General features: G+C 62.7%; 1 pseudogene; it reads left to right on the top strand.

The window, feature by feature from the left end:
* Positions 1-531: 531 nt before the first annotated feature.
* Positions 532-651, top strand: LOC142864929 (uncharacterized; annotated as a pseudogene).
* The last annotated feature ends 14,773 nt before the right edge of the window (positions 652-15,424 follow it).

Here is a 15,424-nt window from a genome sequence, read left to right on the forward strand (position 1 = left end):
ACGGGCTTGGGCGTTTTCCAGAGGTAGGAGATGGAGGGGACTGATTTCTTCAGCGCCCCACAAACCACGCCACCCCACCCCACCCCACCCATGGGACACATCCCCAGAGAGAGTCCCCATACACTGGCTCCCCTCCCCCTTGCGCTGTGCCCCAGCCCTGGCCCGGGGGAATAGGCGGCAGCCCACCCACAGGGCGAGGGGGGGGCGCAGCTGAAAGGGGTTGTGGGGGAGGGCGGCCCCTGGCTGGGGTCAAAGGGCGAGCATCTGGCGCGGCGCGCTGTGGGCAGTCAGCGGTGGCGACGGGCTGGGGGTGGGCAGCGGGTAGGTGATGGAGGCCGGGGGAGGAGACGAGGGGGGCTGGAAGGGCTCCACCTTGGCGAGTCCAGCCATGGAGGCGCATCTTGTGTTAGTGTGAGTGTGTGTGTGTGTATAGAGAGACAGCCCCCCACCCTGCCCCGCCCCGCCCATCACCCCCTTCCTTCCCTGGGAGCCCACGGGGCCTGGGGCTGGAGGAGGCGGCGGGGAAGCACAGAGGGTGGCCACACCACCCTGAATGCCCCTTATCTCATCTGGTCTTGGAAGCTAAGCAGGGTCGGGCCATCGTTAGTACCTGGATGGGAGACCGCCTGGGCATACCGGGTGCCACAGGCTTCTTCTTCTTCTTCTTCTTTTTTTTGCCTCTTGTTCTGTCCCCTTTCTGGGAGGGCGGCAGCGGCCGGGGTGGGGGTGACCCCCACCCTCGGCGCCCGCCGTGGTGCCTGGCGCGCCAGCCCTCACCGTGGGGCCTCCTCTTGTCCCAAGCCGCGACACCGCTGCCACGCGGCAGCATGCGTGGCATCTGGACTCTCAGGTCTCAGACCAAAAGTCTGGCACCCTGTCTGACCGTCCCCCATGGGTGTGTGGACACAGCCAGATCCACACCGCGCCCTGCCTGCCCGTCTCCGGTGGGTGTGTGGACACAGCCAGATCTACACAGCGCCCTGCCTGCCCGTCTCCGGTGGGTGAGTGGACACAGCCACATCCACACAGCACCCTTTCTGGCCAGATCCAAACAGCACACTCTCTGCCCGTCTCCCGTGGGTGTGTTGACACAGCCACATCCACACAGCACCCTTCCTGCCCGTCTCCCATGGGTGAGTGGACACAGCCAGATCCACACCGCGCCCTGCCTGCCCGTCTCCGGTGGGTGTGTGGACACAGCCAGATCCACACCGCGCCCTGCCTGCCCGTCTCCGGTGGGTGAGTGGACACAGCCACATCCACACAGCACCCTTTCTGACCATCTCCCATGGATGTGTGGACACAGCATGTTCCACACAGCGCCCTGCCTGCCCATCTGCCGTGGGTGAGTGGACAGAGCCAGATCCACATAGCGCCCTCCCTGCCCGTCTCCCGTGAGTGTGTGTTCACGGCAACATCCACACGGCGCCCAGCCTGCCCGTCTCCCGTGCGTGAGTGGACACAGCCACATCCACACAGCGCCCTGCCTGCTCGTCTACCGTGAGTCAGTGGAAACAGCCAGATCTACACTGCGCCCTGCCTACCCATCTCCCGTGGGTGAGTGGACACAGCCACATCCACACTGCAACCTGCCATCCCGTCTCCCGTGGGTGTGTGGACACGGCAAGATCCACACTGCGCCCTGCCTCCCCGTCTCCCGTGGCTGTGTGGACACGGCAAGATCGACACTGCGCCCTGCCTCCCTGTCTCCTGTGGGTGAGTGGACACAGCCAGTTCCACACAGCGCCCTGCCTGACCATATCCCATGGGTAAGTGGACACACCCAGATCCAAACAGCGCCCTGCCTTCCCGTCTCCATTGGGTGTGTGGACAAAGCCAGATCCACACAGAGCTCTGCCTGCCCATCACCCATGGGTGAGTGGACACAGTCAGATCCACACTGCGCCCTGCCTGCCCGTCTCCCGTGGTTGAGTGGAAACAGCAGGATCCACACTGCGCGCTGCCTGCCCATCTCCAGTGGGTGAGTGGACAGAGCCAGATACACACGGCGCCCAGCCTGCCCGTCTCCCATTGGTGAGTGGACACAGCCACATCCACAAAGCACCTTGCCTGACCATCTCCCATGGGTGTGTGTACACAGCAAGTTCCACACTGCGCTCTGCCTGCCCATCTCCCGTGGGTGAGTGGACACAGCCACATCAACACTGCGCCCTGCCTCCCGTTTCCCGTGGGTGTGTGGACACACCAGTTCCACACTGCACCCTGTCTGCCCGACACCCCTGGGTGAGTGGAACCAGCCAGTTCAACACTGGGCCCTGCCTGCCCGTCTCCCATGAGTGTGTGGACACGGCAAGATCCACACTGTGCCCTACCTGCCCGTCTCCTGTGGTTGAGTGGACACAGCCAGTTCCACACTGCACCCTGCCTGCCCGTCTCCCGTGGCTGAGTAGACACAGGCAGATCCACACAGCGCCCTGCCTGCCCGTCTCCCGTGGGTGAGTAGACACAGCCAGATCCACACAGCGCCGCGACCTGCCTGCCCGTCTCCCGTGGGTTAGTGGACATAGCCAGATCCACACAGTGCCCTGCCTGTCCGTCTCTCATGAGTGTGTCGACACAACCAGATCCACACGGCGCCCAGCCTGCACGTCTCCCATGGGTGTGTGGACACAGCCAGATACAGCGCCCTGTCTGCCCGTCTCCCGTGGGTGAGTGGACACAGCCAGATCCACACTGCACCCTGCCTGCCCGTCTCCCGTGGGTGAGTGGACACAGCCAGATTGTCACGGTGCCCAGCCTGCCCATCTCGTGTGGGTGAGTGGACACAGCCACATCCACACAGCACCCTTCCTGCCAGTCTCACGTGGGTGAGTGGACACAGCCAGATCCACACTGCGCCCTGCCTTCCCGTCTCCCGTGGGTGAGTGGACACAGCCAGTTCTACACTGTGCCCTGTGTGCCCGTCACCCATGGGTGAGTGGACACAGCCAGTTCCACACTGTGCCTTGCCTGCCCGTCTCCCGTGGGTGTGAGGACACGGCAAGATCCACACTGCACCCTACCTGCCTGTATCCCGTGGGTGAGTGGACACAGCCGGTTCCACACTGCGCCCTTCCTGCCCATCTCTTGTGGGTGAGTGGACACAGACACATCCACAATGTGCCCTGCCTGTCCGTCTCCCGGGAGTGTGTGGACACAGCCAGATCCACACGGCGCCCAGCCTGCCCGTCTCCCGTGGGTGTGTGGACACAGCCACATCCACACAGCACCCTGCCTGACCGTATCCCATGGTTGTGTGGAAACATCTAGATCCACAAAGCGCCGTGCCTGCCCGTCTCCTGAGGGTGTGTAGACACAGCCAGTTCCACACTGCTCCCTGCCTGCCCGTCTCCCGTGGGTGTGTGAACACAGCCAGATCCACACAGCGCCCTGCCTGCCCGTCACCCATGGGTAATTGGACACAGCCAGATCCACACTGCGCCCTGCCTGCTTGTCTCTGGTGAGTGTGTGGACACAGCAAGTTCCACACAGTGCCCTGCCTGACCGTCTCCCATGGGCTGTGTAGACAGCCAGTTCCACACAGAGCCCTGCTTGCCCGTCTCCCGTGGGTGAGTGGACACAGCCAGTTCCACACTGCGCCCTGCCTGCCCGTCTCCCGTGGGTGTGTGGACACACCCAGATCAACACAGCGCACGGCCTGCCAGTCTCCCATGGGTGTGTGGACACACCCAGATCAACACAGCGCACGGCCTGCCGTCTCCCATGGGTGTGTGGTCACAGCCAGTTCCACACTGCGCCCTGCCTGCCTGTCACCCATGGGTGAGTGGACACAGCCAGATCCACTGCGCCCTGCCTGCCCGACTCCCGTGGGTGTGTGGACACACCCAGTTCCACACTGCGCCCTTCATGCCCATCTCTAATCGGTGTGGGGACACATCCAGATCAACTCAGCGCCCAGCCTGCCCGTCTCCCGTGGGTGAGTGGACACAGCCAGATCAACACAGCGCACGGCCTGCCCGTCTCCCATGGGTGTGTGGACACAGCCAGTTCCACACTGCGCCCTGCCTGCCCATCACCCATGGGTGAGTGGACACAGCCAGATCCACACTGCACCCTGCCTGCCCGTCTCCCGTGGTTGAGTGGACACAGCCAGATCCACACTGCACCCTGCCTGCCCGTCTCCCGTGGGTATGTGGACATAGCCATTTCTATACAGAGCCCTGCCTGCCCCTCTCCGGTGGGTGTGTGGACACAGCCAGTTCCAAATTGTGCCCTGCCGGCCCATCACCCATGTTTGAGTGGACACAGCTAGTTCCACACTGCGCCCTACCTGCCCGTCTCCCATGGGTGAGTGGATACAGCCACATCCACACTGCGCCCCGACTGCCCGTCTCCCGTGGGTGTATGGACACAGCAAGATGCACACTGCGCCCTGCCTGCCCGTCTCCTGTGGGTGTGTGGACACAGCCAGATCCACACGGCACCCAGCCTGCCCATCTCCCGTGAGTGAGTGGACACAGCCAGATCCACACTGCGCCCTGCCTGCCCGTCTCGCGTGCGTGTGTGGTCACAGCAAGTTCCACACAGAGCTCTGCCTGCCCGTCTCCTGTGCTTGTGTGGACACAGCTAGTTCACTCTGTGCCCTGCCTGCCCATCACCCATGGGTGAGTGGACACAGCCAGATCCACACGGCACCCAGCTTGCCCGTCTCCCATGGGTGAGTGGACACAGCCACATCCACACAGCGCCCTGCCTGCCCGTCTCCCATGGGTGAATGGACACAGCCACATCCACACAGCGCCCTGCCTGCCCGTCACGCATGGGTGTGTGGACACAGCCCGATCCACACTGCACCCTGCCTGCAAGTCTGCCGTGGGTGTGTGGACAGGGCAAGATCCACACTGTTCCCTGCCTGCCCGTCAGGCATGGGTGAGTAGACACAGCCCGATCCACACTGCGCCCTGCCTGCAAGTCTCCCGTGGGTGAGTGGACATAGCCACATCCACACTGCGCCCTGTCTGCCCATCACCCATGGGTGAGTGGACAAAGCCAGTTCCACACTGCGCCCTGCCTGCCCATCCTCGGTGGGTGTGTAGACACGGCAAGATCCACACTTTGCCCTACCTGCCCGTCGCCCATGTGTGAGTGGACATAGCAAGTTCCACACTCTGCCCTACCTTCCCGTCTCCCGTGGGTGAGTGGAAACAGCCACATCCACACTGCGCCCTGCCTGCCCGTCTCCCGTGGGTGTGTGGACACGGCAAGATCCACACTGCACACTGCCTTCCCGTCTCCCGTGGGTGAGTGGACACAGGCACATCCACACTGCGCCCTGCCTGCCTCTCTCCTTTGGGAGAGTGGACACAGCCACGTCCACAGAGCGCCCTGCCTGCCTGTCTCCCGTGGGTCAGTGGAAACAGCCATGTACACAAAGCGCCCTTCCTGCCAGTCTCCAGTGGGTATGTGGACACAGCAAGTTCCACACTGTGCCCTGACTGCTCGTCTCCCGTGGGTGTGTGGACACGGCCAGATCCACACAGCACCCTGCCAGACCGACCCCCATGGGTGCGTGGACACAGCCAGTTCCACACTGAGCCATGCCTGCCCGTCTCCTGTGGGTGAGTGGACACAGCCAGTTCCACACAGCGCCCAGCCTGCCCATCTCCCTTGGGTGTGTGGACACAGCCAGATCCACACAGCAACCTGCCTGACCGTTTTCCAAGGGTTTGTGGACACAGCCTGTTCCAACTGCGCCCTGCATGCCCGTCTCCCGTTGGTGTGTGGACACACCCAGATCCACACAGCGCCCTGCCTGCCTGTCTCCTTTGGGTGAGTGGACACAGCCAAGTCCACAGAGCGCCCTGCCTGCCCATCTCCTGTGGGTCAGTGGAAAAAGCCATGTCCACACAGCGCCCTTCCTGCCAGTCTCCGGTGGGAGTGTGGACACAGCAAGTTCCACACTGTGCCCTGCCTTCCCGTCACCCATGGGTGTGTGGACACAGCCAGTTACACACAGCGTCCTGCCTGCCCGTCTCCCGTGGGTGTGTGGACTCAGCCAGATCAACACAGCGCACGGCCTGCCAGTCTCCCAAGGGTGTGTGGACACACCCAGATCAGCACAGCGCACGGCCTGCCCGTCTCTCATGGGTGTGTGGACACAGCCAGTTCCACACTGAGCCCTGCCTGCTCATCTCTCGTGAGTGTGTGGACACAGCCAGTTCCACACTGCGCCCTGCCTGCCCGTCACCCATGGGTGAGTGGACACAGCCAGGTCCACAATGCGCCCTGCTTGCCCGTCTCCCTTTGGTGTGTGCCGACAGCCAGTTTCACACTGCACCCAGCCTGCCAGTCTACCGGGGGTGAGTGGACACAGTCACATCCACACTGTGCCCTACCTGCCCGTCTCCCTTGGGTGTGTGGACTCAGCCCGATCCACTAGGCGCCCAGCCTGCCCATCTCCCATGGGTGTGTGGACAAGCCACATCCACACAGCATTCTGCCTGACCGTCTCCCGTGGGTGTGTGGATACAGCCACATCCACACTGCGCCCTGCCTGCCCATCTCCCGTGGGTGAGTGGACACAGCCAGTTCCACTCAGAGCTCTGCCTGCCCGTCTCCCATGGGTGAGTGGACACAGCAACATCCACACTGAGTCCTGCCTGCCCGTCTCATGGGTGAGTGGACACAGCCGGATCCACACCGCGCCCGGCCTGACCATATCCCATGGGTGTGGGGAAACAGCCAGTTCCAACTGCGCCCTGCCTGCCCGTCTCCCGTGGGTGTGTGGACACACCCAGATCCACACAGCGCCCTACCTGCCCGTCTGCCGTGAATCAGTGGAAACAGCCATGTCCACACAGCGCCCTTCCTGCCCATCACCAGTGGGTGTGTGGACACAGCAAGTTCCACACTGTGCCCTGCCTGACCATCACCCATAGGTGTGTGGACACAGCCAGTTCCACACACGACCCCGCCTGCCTGTCTCCCGTGGGTGTGTGGATAAGGGAAGATCCTCACAGCGTCTGCTCTTTGGGAACCGACACGCTGGAGGAAACCTTGAGAGTCTGAGAGGGGACGGAGTTCCAGAAGAAGGCCAGGAGGTCATTTTGAGGGAGTATGTGACCAGAACTCGTCCCATTGGTTTTGGGGTTCTATGGGCTACACGTAGGATTCTAGAGTGGTGGCACCTGATGTTGGGGGATCCGGAGTCACACCCAGACCTGCTCCACAGGCCTCCTTTTACTTTTCTCTTCGGATTCATTATTTTTAAAAAGTGTCTCTACCTCTATCATTGATTTTCTTTTCTCTCTCTTTTCAAGCAGATGATGGGAGTACAAGTATTCAGGTGACATGTGTTGCCCGTGCCCCCCTCCCCCCTGTGTTCTTATTCATTTACCTCTGATGTCGTTCCAGCGTATTGTGGGGGTACCAATGTTAAGGTCGGGTACATTGCCCTCTCCCAACCTCCCCCCTCAGGTCAGAGCTTCAAGTGTGCCCATCCCACAGTCGGTGCACACCCACTCCATACCTAATGGAGGTGTATGCCCATCCCCTCCCCCCACCCGCCCGAAACCCACCCGATGAAGGTGATTCCCCTCTGTCCACTTAGGTGTCCATCCGTTCCTACCAATTTGCTGGTGAGCGCGCTCACGTGGTGCTCGTGTGTCCATTCTTGGAATACTTGGCTTACTGGAATGGGTTCCAGCTCTGGCCAGGAGAGCACGAGAGGTGCCCTCTCACCGCTGCTCCTCCTAGCTGAATAGCACTCCGTGGTGTCCACGCGCCACATGTTATTAATGCACTCCTGGATGGATGGGCACTCGGGTCGCTTCCACATCTTTGCGATTGTGAATTGTGCCCTAACTGTAACCCTAACCCTTACCCAGCCCGTCTCCTCTGCCCCTGCCTGACGCGCTCCTCCCCGGCCAGGCCCGTCACTGTCCTGGGCCCCTGACTGACCGGCTCCTTCCCGCCCGGCCTGTCACCTTCCTCTGCCCCTGCCTGACACCCTCCTCCCCGCCCGGCCCCTCACCTCGGCCCCTGCCTGACTCGCTCCTCCCCACCCGGCCGGTCACCGTCCTGGGCCCCTGCCTGACCGGCTCCTTCCCGCCCGGCCTGTCACCGTCCTCTGCCCCTGCCTGACACCCTCCTCCCCGCCCGGCCCCTCACCTCGGCCCCTGCCTGACTCGCTCCTCCCCACCCGGCCGGTCACCGTCCTGGGCCCCTGCCTGACCGGCTCCTTCCCACCCGGCCTGTCACCGTCCTCTGCCCCTGCCTTACACGCTCCTCCCCGCCCGTCACCCTCCTAGGACCCTTCCTGACCGGCTCCTCCATCGCCTGGGCCTTCCAAGGGCTTGGTGTGGACGCTGCTTCCAGGAAGCCCTCCGGGAACCCGGCAGCAGGGCGGCCTCAGCAGTCTGGCTCAGGTGCCCCGCTGTGCCGCGGGGGCCCAGCCTGGTGTCTTCCCTGAGGCCCTGCAGCTGCTGCTCCCCGCAAGGGGAGAGCCGGGGAGGTGGGGACCGCCTCCTGATGGGGACGTACACGCAGCTCTCCACGTCGGATTCCGGGGCTCTCTGTCCTGCCCGAAGGCCCAGCTGGCCTGCGGGTCCTTAGAGTGGCAGAAACATCCTCAAACTGACATTGCGAGTCCGGTGGTTGTCTGCACTTTTGTGTGGGCACCCCAGGGAGGCCCAGGGGCTGGCTGGACAACGCGGTCTGCTCGGGTGCTTTGGAGTAGCAACCGATGCCCTGTGGACTTTGGTAGCAGCGTCTGAGGTGTCTCTGAGCCCTGCGCCATGTCGGGGGTGGGGAGGAGGAGGTGGAGGAGGAGGAGGAGGAGGAGGAGTGGGGGGAGGGAGGGGCCGTGACCTGCAGTCGTGTTCCCGGGGTGGCACGGCATGTGGCTTCTTGCACAGGCTGCTTGGCCTGGGCTCCCTGCACCTGGGCCTTTGGAGGACTGGCCCAGTGCTTGCCAACACTTCCTGCAGGGACCCAGAGCTGGGAGGTTGCATCTCCCAGCCCTGGGTCGGGCAGAGCCCCAGCGGGCCATGCCCACAAGCTCTCTCTGCACGGGTCCCCCAGAGGGCTCCTTTGGGACCAGGATTCTCTTGCGGGTGATTTTTTAAGGTCTGGCCCCTGGATGGAGGGGCACCAGGGGTAGAGGAGCCGGAAGCGGAAGGGGGTGCCCATGCGAGGGGACACTTTCAGGCCAAGTCCCAGCTTCAGCCTCATCCTCCTGGGAACCCCCGGAGTGGACATCACACCTCCTGGTTGTCCCGCTCTGAGACAAGGAGCCGGGCTTCGCATTCCCACAGCAGCCAGTCGTGGGCTGCGGACACCTGGGGCGTTGGGAACTCCCTGGCTTCTCCTTGGATTACCATTTGGAGCTGCTTGGGAATTGTGCCGCCACACACACCCGAGTGCAGGTGTCTTCTGCACAGACTGCGGGCCTCGCTCTTCTGAACGCCGCTAGCTCGCCACCCACCCACGGGTGAACCTGGTCAGGGTACTTTCTCTCAGGGGCAGACTCTGATCCGGGCGGGCTACCGGTGTTTCTGTTTGCTCGTTTCTTTCTTCCGTTTCGGGAAAGGCTTCCTTACTGGGTTTGGAAATCTCCTATGCCTTTCCTCGCCTATTCTGTCAGCTTTAAAATTCTCTTTCAGTTGCCACCCTCACAGTTGGATTAGGAAACTCTTTTCGGTGCATTCATTAGTGAAAAGACCTCAATGAAGCTCGAATCCAATATCTAATCGCCGACTTTTAGCAAGTCCACACCCCAGGGTGGTTGGGGTCCAATGCAGCCCCGGCCAGGCCCAGGCCCCTTGGACTGGGCCACAGGAGGACACAGAGCAGGGTCCCGGCCCCCACGGTCGCGGTGCCGGCATTCTCCAAGGGCTTGGGGGTTTTCCAGAGGTAGGAGATGGAGGGGACTGGTTTCTTCAGCGCCCCACAGGCCACGCCACCCCACCCCACCCATGGGACACATCCCGAGAGACGCCCCTACACTCGCTCGCCTCCCCCATGCGCTGTGCCGCAGCCCTGGCCCGGGGGAATAGGCGGCAGCCCACCCACAGGGCTGGGGGCGCAGGTGAAAGGGGTTGTGCGCGAGGCCGGCCCCTGGCTGGGGGCAAAGGGCGAGCGCCCCACGCGTGCGCAGTCAGCGGCGGCCGGCGCCCTGGGAGTGGGGAGTGGGTAGGTGAAGGAGGCGAGGTGAGGAGAGGAGGGGGGCTGGAAGGTCCCCACCTTGGCGGGTCCAGCCGTGGAGGCACATCGTGTGTGTGTGTGTGTGTGTCTGTGTCTGTGTGTCTGTGTGTCTGTGTGTGGAGAGACAGCCCCCCACCCCGCCCCGTCCCTCACCTCAGTCCCGCGAACTCAACAGGCCCTGTCCGACCGGCGAACTCAACAGGCCCGGCCCGGCGCGGGGCAGAGCTATCGCGGGGAAGTGCAGTGAGACTCGGCTTCTTGAGCGGGGCAGGGGCGCCCTCCGCCGTCTAAGGCCACACCACCCTGAACGCTTCCCATCTCTTCTGATCTCCGAAGCTAAGCAGCTTCCGTCCTGGTTAGTACTTGCATGGGAGACCGCCTGGGAATACCGGGTGCCGGAGGCTTTTTTTTTTCTTTACTTTTCTTTTTTTTTTGCCTCTCATTCTGTCCCCTTTCTGGGAGTGCTACTGCGGTGGCGGCGGCGGGTCCCGCGGATCGCCCCCACCCTCAGCGCCCCCCGGGGTGCCTGCCACCACAGCCCACACCGTGGGGCCTCCTCTTGTCCCGAGCCGCGGCACCGCCGCCACGCGGCAGCATGCGTGCCATCTGGACTGTCAGGTCTCAGACCAAAGGTCTGGTCTGTGGGAACCGACACGCTGGAGGAAACCTTGAGAGTCTGAGAGGGGAGGGAGTTCCGGAAGCATTCCAGGATGTAATTTGAGGGAGTATGTGACCAGAACTCGTCCCGTTGCTTTCGGGGTTCTATGGGCTACACCTAGGAATCTTTGGTGGTGGCACCAGATGTTGGGGGATCCGGAGTCACACCCAGACCTGCTCCACAGGCCTCCTTTTACTTTTCTTTTCGGATTCATTTTCTTAAAAAGTGTCTCTTATCTCTATTATTGCATTTTCTTTTCTCTCTCTTTCCAAGCAGATGATGGGAGTCCAAGCATTGAGGTGACATGTATTGCCCCTGCCCCCCAGCCCCTGTTTTCTTATTCATTTATTTCTCATTTTCTCCCAGCCTATTGTGAGGGTACCAAGGTTAAGGTCAGGTGCATTGCTCTTTCCCCGCCTCCCCCCTCGGGTCAGAGCTCCAAGCGCGCCCATCCCCCAGTTGGTGAGCACCCACCCCCTCCCTAATGGATGTGTATGTCCACCCCCTCCCCACGCCCGCCCGACACCCACCCGATGAAGGTGATTCCCCTCAGTCCACTTAGGTGTCCATCCGTTCCTACCAATTTGCTGGTGAGCGCGCTCACGTGGTGCTCGTGTGTCCATTCTTGGGATACTTGGCTTACTGGAACGGGTTCCAGCTCTGGCCAGGAGAGCACGAGAGGCGCCCTCTCACCGCTGCTCCTCATAGCCGAATGGCACTCCGTGGTGTCCACGCGCCACATGTTATTAATGCACTCCTGGATGGATGGGCACTCGGGTCGCTTCCACATCTTTGCGATTGTGAATTGTGCCCTAACTGTAACCCTAACCCTTACCCAGCCCGTCTCCTCTGCCCCTGCCTGACGCGCTACTCCCCGGCCAGGCCCGTCACTGTCCTGGGCCCCTGCCTGACCGGCTCCTTCCCGCCCGGCCTGTCACTGTCCTCTGCCCCTGCCTGACACCCTCCTCCCCGCCCGGCCCCTCACCTCGGCCCCTGCCTGACTCGCTCCTCCCCACCCGGCCGGTCACCGTCCTGGGCCCCTGCCTGACTCGCTCCTCCCCACCCGGCCGGTCACCGTCCTGGGCCCCTGCCTGACCGGCTCCTTCCCGCCCGGCCTGTCACCGTCCTCTGCCCCTGCCTGACACCCTCCTCCCCGCCCGGCCCCTCACCTCGACCCCTGCCTGACTCGCTCCTCCCCACCCGGCCGGTCACCGTCCTGGGCCCCTGCCTGACCGGCTCCTTCCCGCCCGGCCTGTCACCGTCCTCTGCCCCTGCCTTACACGCTCCTCCCCGCCCGTCACCCTCCTAGGACCCTGCCTGACCGGCTCCTCCATCGCCTGGGCCTTCCAAGGGCTTGGTGTGGACGCTGCTTCCAGGAAGCCCTCCGGGAACCCGGCAGCAGGGCGGCCTCAGCAGTCTGGCTCAGGTGCCCCGCTGTGCCGCGGGGGCCCAGCCTGGTGTCTTCCCTGAGGCCCTGCAGCTGCCGCTCCCCGCAAGGGGAGAGCCGGGGAGGTGGGGACCGCCTCCTGATGGGGACGTACACGCAGCTCTCCACGTCGGATTCCGGGGCTCTCTGTCCTGCCCGAAGGCCCAGCTGGCCTGCGGGTCCTTAGAGTGGCAGAAATATCCTCAAACTGACATTGCGAGTCCGGTGGTTGTCTGCACTTTTGTGTGGGCACCCCAGGGAGGCCCAGGGGCTGGCTGGACAACGCGGTCTGCTCGGGTGCTTTGGAGTAGCAACCGATGCCCTGTGGACTTTGGTAGCAGCGTCTGAGGTGTCTCTGAGCCCTGCGCCATGTCGGGGGTGGGGAGGAGGAGGTGGAGGAGGAGGAGGAGGAGGAGGAGGAGGAGGAGGAAGAGGAGTGGGGGGAGGGAGGGGCCGTGACCTGCAGTCGTGTTCCCGGGGTGGCACGGCATGTGGCTTCTTGCACAGGCTGCTTGGCCTGGGCTCCCTGCACCTGGGCCTTTGGAGGACTGGCCCAGTGCTTGCCAACACTTCCTGCAGGGACCCAGAGCTGGGAGGTTGCATCTCCCAGCCCTGGGTCGGGCAGAACCCCAGCGGGCCATGCCCACAAGCTCTCTCAGCACGGGTCCCCCAGAGGGCTTCTTTGGGACCAGGATTCTCTTGCGGGTGATTTTTTAAGGTCTGGCCCCTGGATGGAGGGGCACCAGGGGTAGAGGAGCCGGAAGCGGAAGGAGGTGCCCATGCGAGGGGACACTTTCAGGCCAAGTCCCAGCTTCAGCCTCATCCTCCTGGGAACCCCCGGAGTGGACATCACACCTCCTGGTTGTCCCGCTCTGAGACAAGGAGCCGGGCTTCGCATTCCCACAGCAGCCAGTCGTGGGCTGCGGACACCTGGGGCGTTGGGAACTCCCTGGCTTCTCTTTGGATTACCATTTGGAGCTGCTTGGGAATTGTGCCGCCACACACACCCGAGTGCAGGTGTCTTCTGCACAGACTGCGGGCCTCGCTCTTCTGAACGCCGCTAGCTCGCCACCCACCCACGGGTGAACCTGGTCAGGGTACTTTCTCTCAGGGGCAGACTCTGATCCGGGCGGGCTACCGGTGTTTCTGTTTGCTCGTTTCTTTCTTCCGTTTCGGGAAAGGCTTCCTTACTGGGTTTGGAAATCTCCTATGCCTTTCCTCGCCTATGCTGTCAGCTTTAAAATTCTCTTTCAGTTGCCACCCTCACAGATGGATTAGGAAACTCTTTTCGGTGCATTCATTAGTGAAAAGACCTCAATGAAGCTCGAATCCAATATCTAATCGCCGACTTTTAGCAAGTCCACACCCCAGGGTGGTTGGGGTCCAATGCAGCCCCGGCCAGGCCCAGGCCCCTTGGACTGGGCCACAGGAGGACACAGAGCAGGGTCCCGGCCCCCACGGTCGCGGTGCCGGCATTCTCCAAGGGCTTGGGGGTTTTCCAGAGGTAGGAGATGGAGGGGACTGGTTTCTTCAGCGCCCCACAGGCCACGCCACCCCACCCCACCCATGGGACACATCCCGAGAGACGCCCCTACACTCGCTCGCCTCCCCCATGCGCTGTGCCGCAGCCCTGGCCCGGGGGAATAGGCGGCAGCCCACCCACAGGGCTGGGGGCGCAGGTGAAAGGGGTTGTGCGCGAGGCCGGCCCCTGGCTGGGGGCAAAGGGCGAGCGCCCCACGCGTGCGCAGTCAGCGGCGGCCGGCGCCCTGGGAGTGGGGAGCGGGTAGGTGAAGGAGGCGAGGTGAGGAGAGGAGGGGGGCTGGAAGGTCCCCACCTTGGCGGGTCCAGCCGTGGAGGCACATCGTGTGTGTGTGTGTGTGTCTGTGTCTGTGTGTCTGTGTGTCTGTGTGTGGAGAGACAGCCCCCCACCCCGCCCCGTCCCTCACCTCAGTCCCGCGAACTCAACAGGCCCTGTCCGACCGGCGAACTCAACAGGCCCGGCCCGGCGCGGGGCAGAGCTATCGCGGGGAAGTGCAGTGAGACTCGGCTTCTTGAGCGGGGCAGGGGCGCCCTCCGCCGTCTAAGGCCACACCACCCTGAACGCTTCCCATCTCTTCTGATCTCCGAAGCTAAGCAGCTTCCGTCCTGGTTAGTACTTGCATGGGAGACCGCCTGGGAATACCGGGTGCCGGAGGCTTTTTTTTTTCTTTACTTTTCTTTTTTTTTTGCCTCTCATTCTGTCCCCTTTCTGGGAGTGCTACTGCGGTGGCGGCGGCGGGTCCCGCGGATCGCCCCCACCCTCAGCGCCCCCCGGGGTGCCTGCCACCACAGCCCACACCGTGGGGCCTCCTCTTGTCCCGAGCCGCGGCACCGCCGCCACGCGGCAGCATGCGTGCCATCTGGACTGTCAGGTCTCAGACCAAAGGTCTGGTCTGTGGGAACCGACACGCTGGAGGAAACCTTGAGAGTCTGAGAGGGGAGGGAGTTCCGGAAGCATTCCAGGATGTAATTTGAGGGAGTATGTGACCAGAACTCGTCCCGTTGCTTTCGGGGTTCTATGGGCTACACCTAGGAATCTTTGGTGGTGGCACCAGATGTTGGGGGATCCGGAGTCACACCCAGACCTGCTCCACAGGCCTCCTTTTACTTTTCTTTTCGGATTCATTTTCTTAAAAAGTGTCTCTTATCTCTATTATTGCATTTTCTTTTCTCTCTCTTTCCAAGCAGATGATGGGAGTCCAAGCATTGAGGTGACATGTATTGCCCCTGCCCCCCAGCCCCTGTTTTCTTATTCATTTATTTCTCATTTTCTCCCAGCCTATTGTGAGGGTACCAAGGTTAAGGTCAGGTGCATTGCTCTTTCCCCGCCTCCCCCCTCGGGTCAGAGCTCCAAGCGCGCCCATCCCCCAGTTGGTGCGCACCCACCCCCTCCCTAATGGATGTGTATGTCCACCCCCTCCCCACGCCCGCCCGACACCCACCCGATGAAGGTGATTCCCCTCAGTCCACTTAGGTGTCCATCCGTTCCTACCAATTTGCTGGTGAGCGCGCTCACGTGGTGCTCGTGTGTCCATTCTTGGGATACTTGGCTTACTGGAACGGGTTCCAGCTCTGGCCAGGAGAGCACGAGAGGCGCCCTCTCACCGCTGCTCCTCATAGCCGAATAGCACTCCGTG

Source organism: Microcebus murinus, chromosome 27 (assembly GCF_040939455.1).
Source record: "Microcebus murinus isolate Inina chromosome 27, M.murinus_Inina_mat1.0, whole genome shotgun sequence".
Lineage (NCBI taxonomy): Eukaryota > Metazoa > Chordata > Mammalia > Primates > Cheirogaleidae > Microcebus > Microcebus murinus.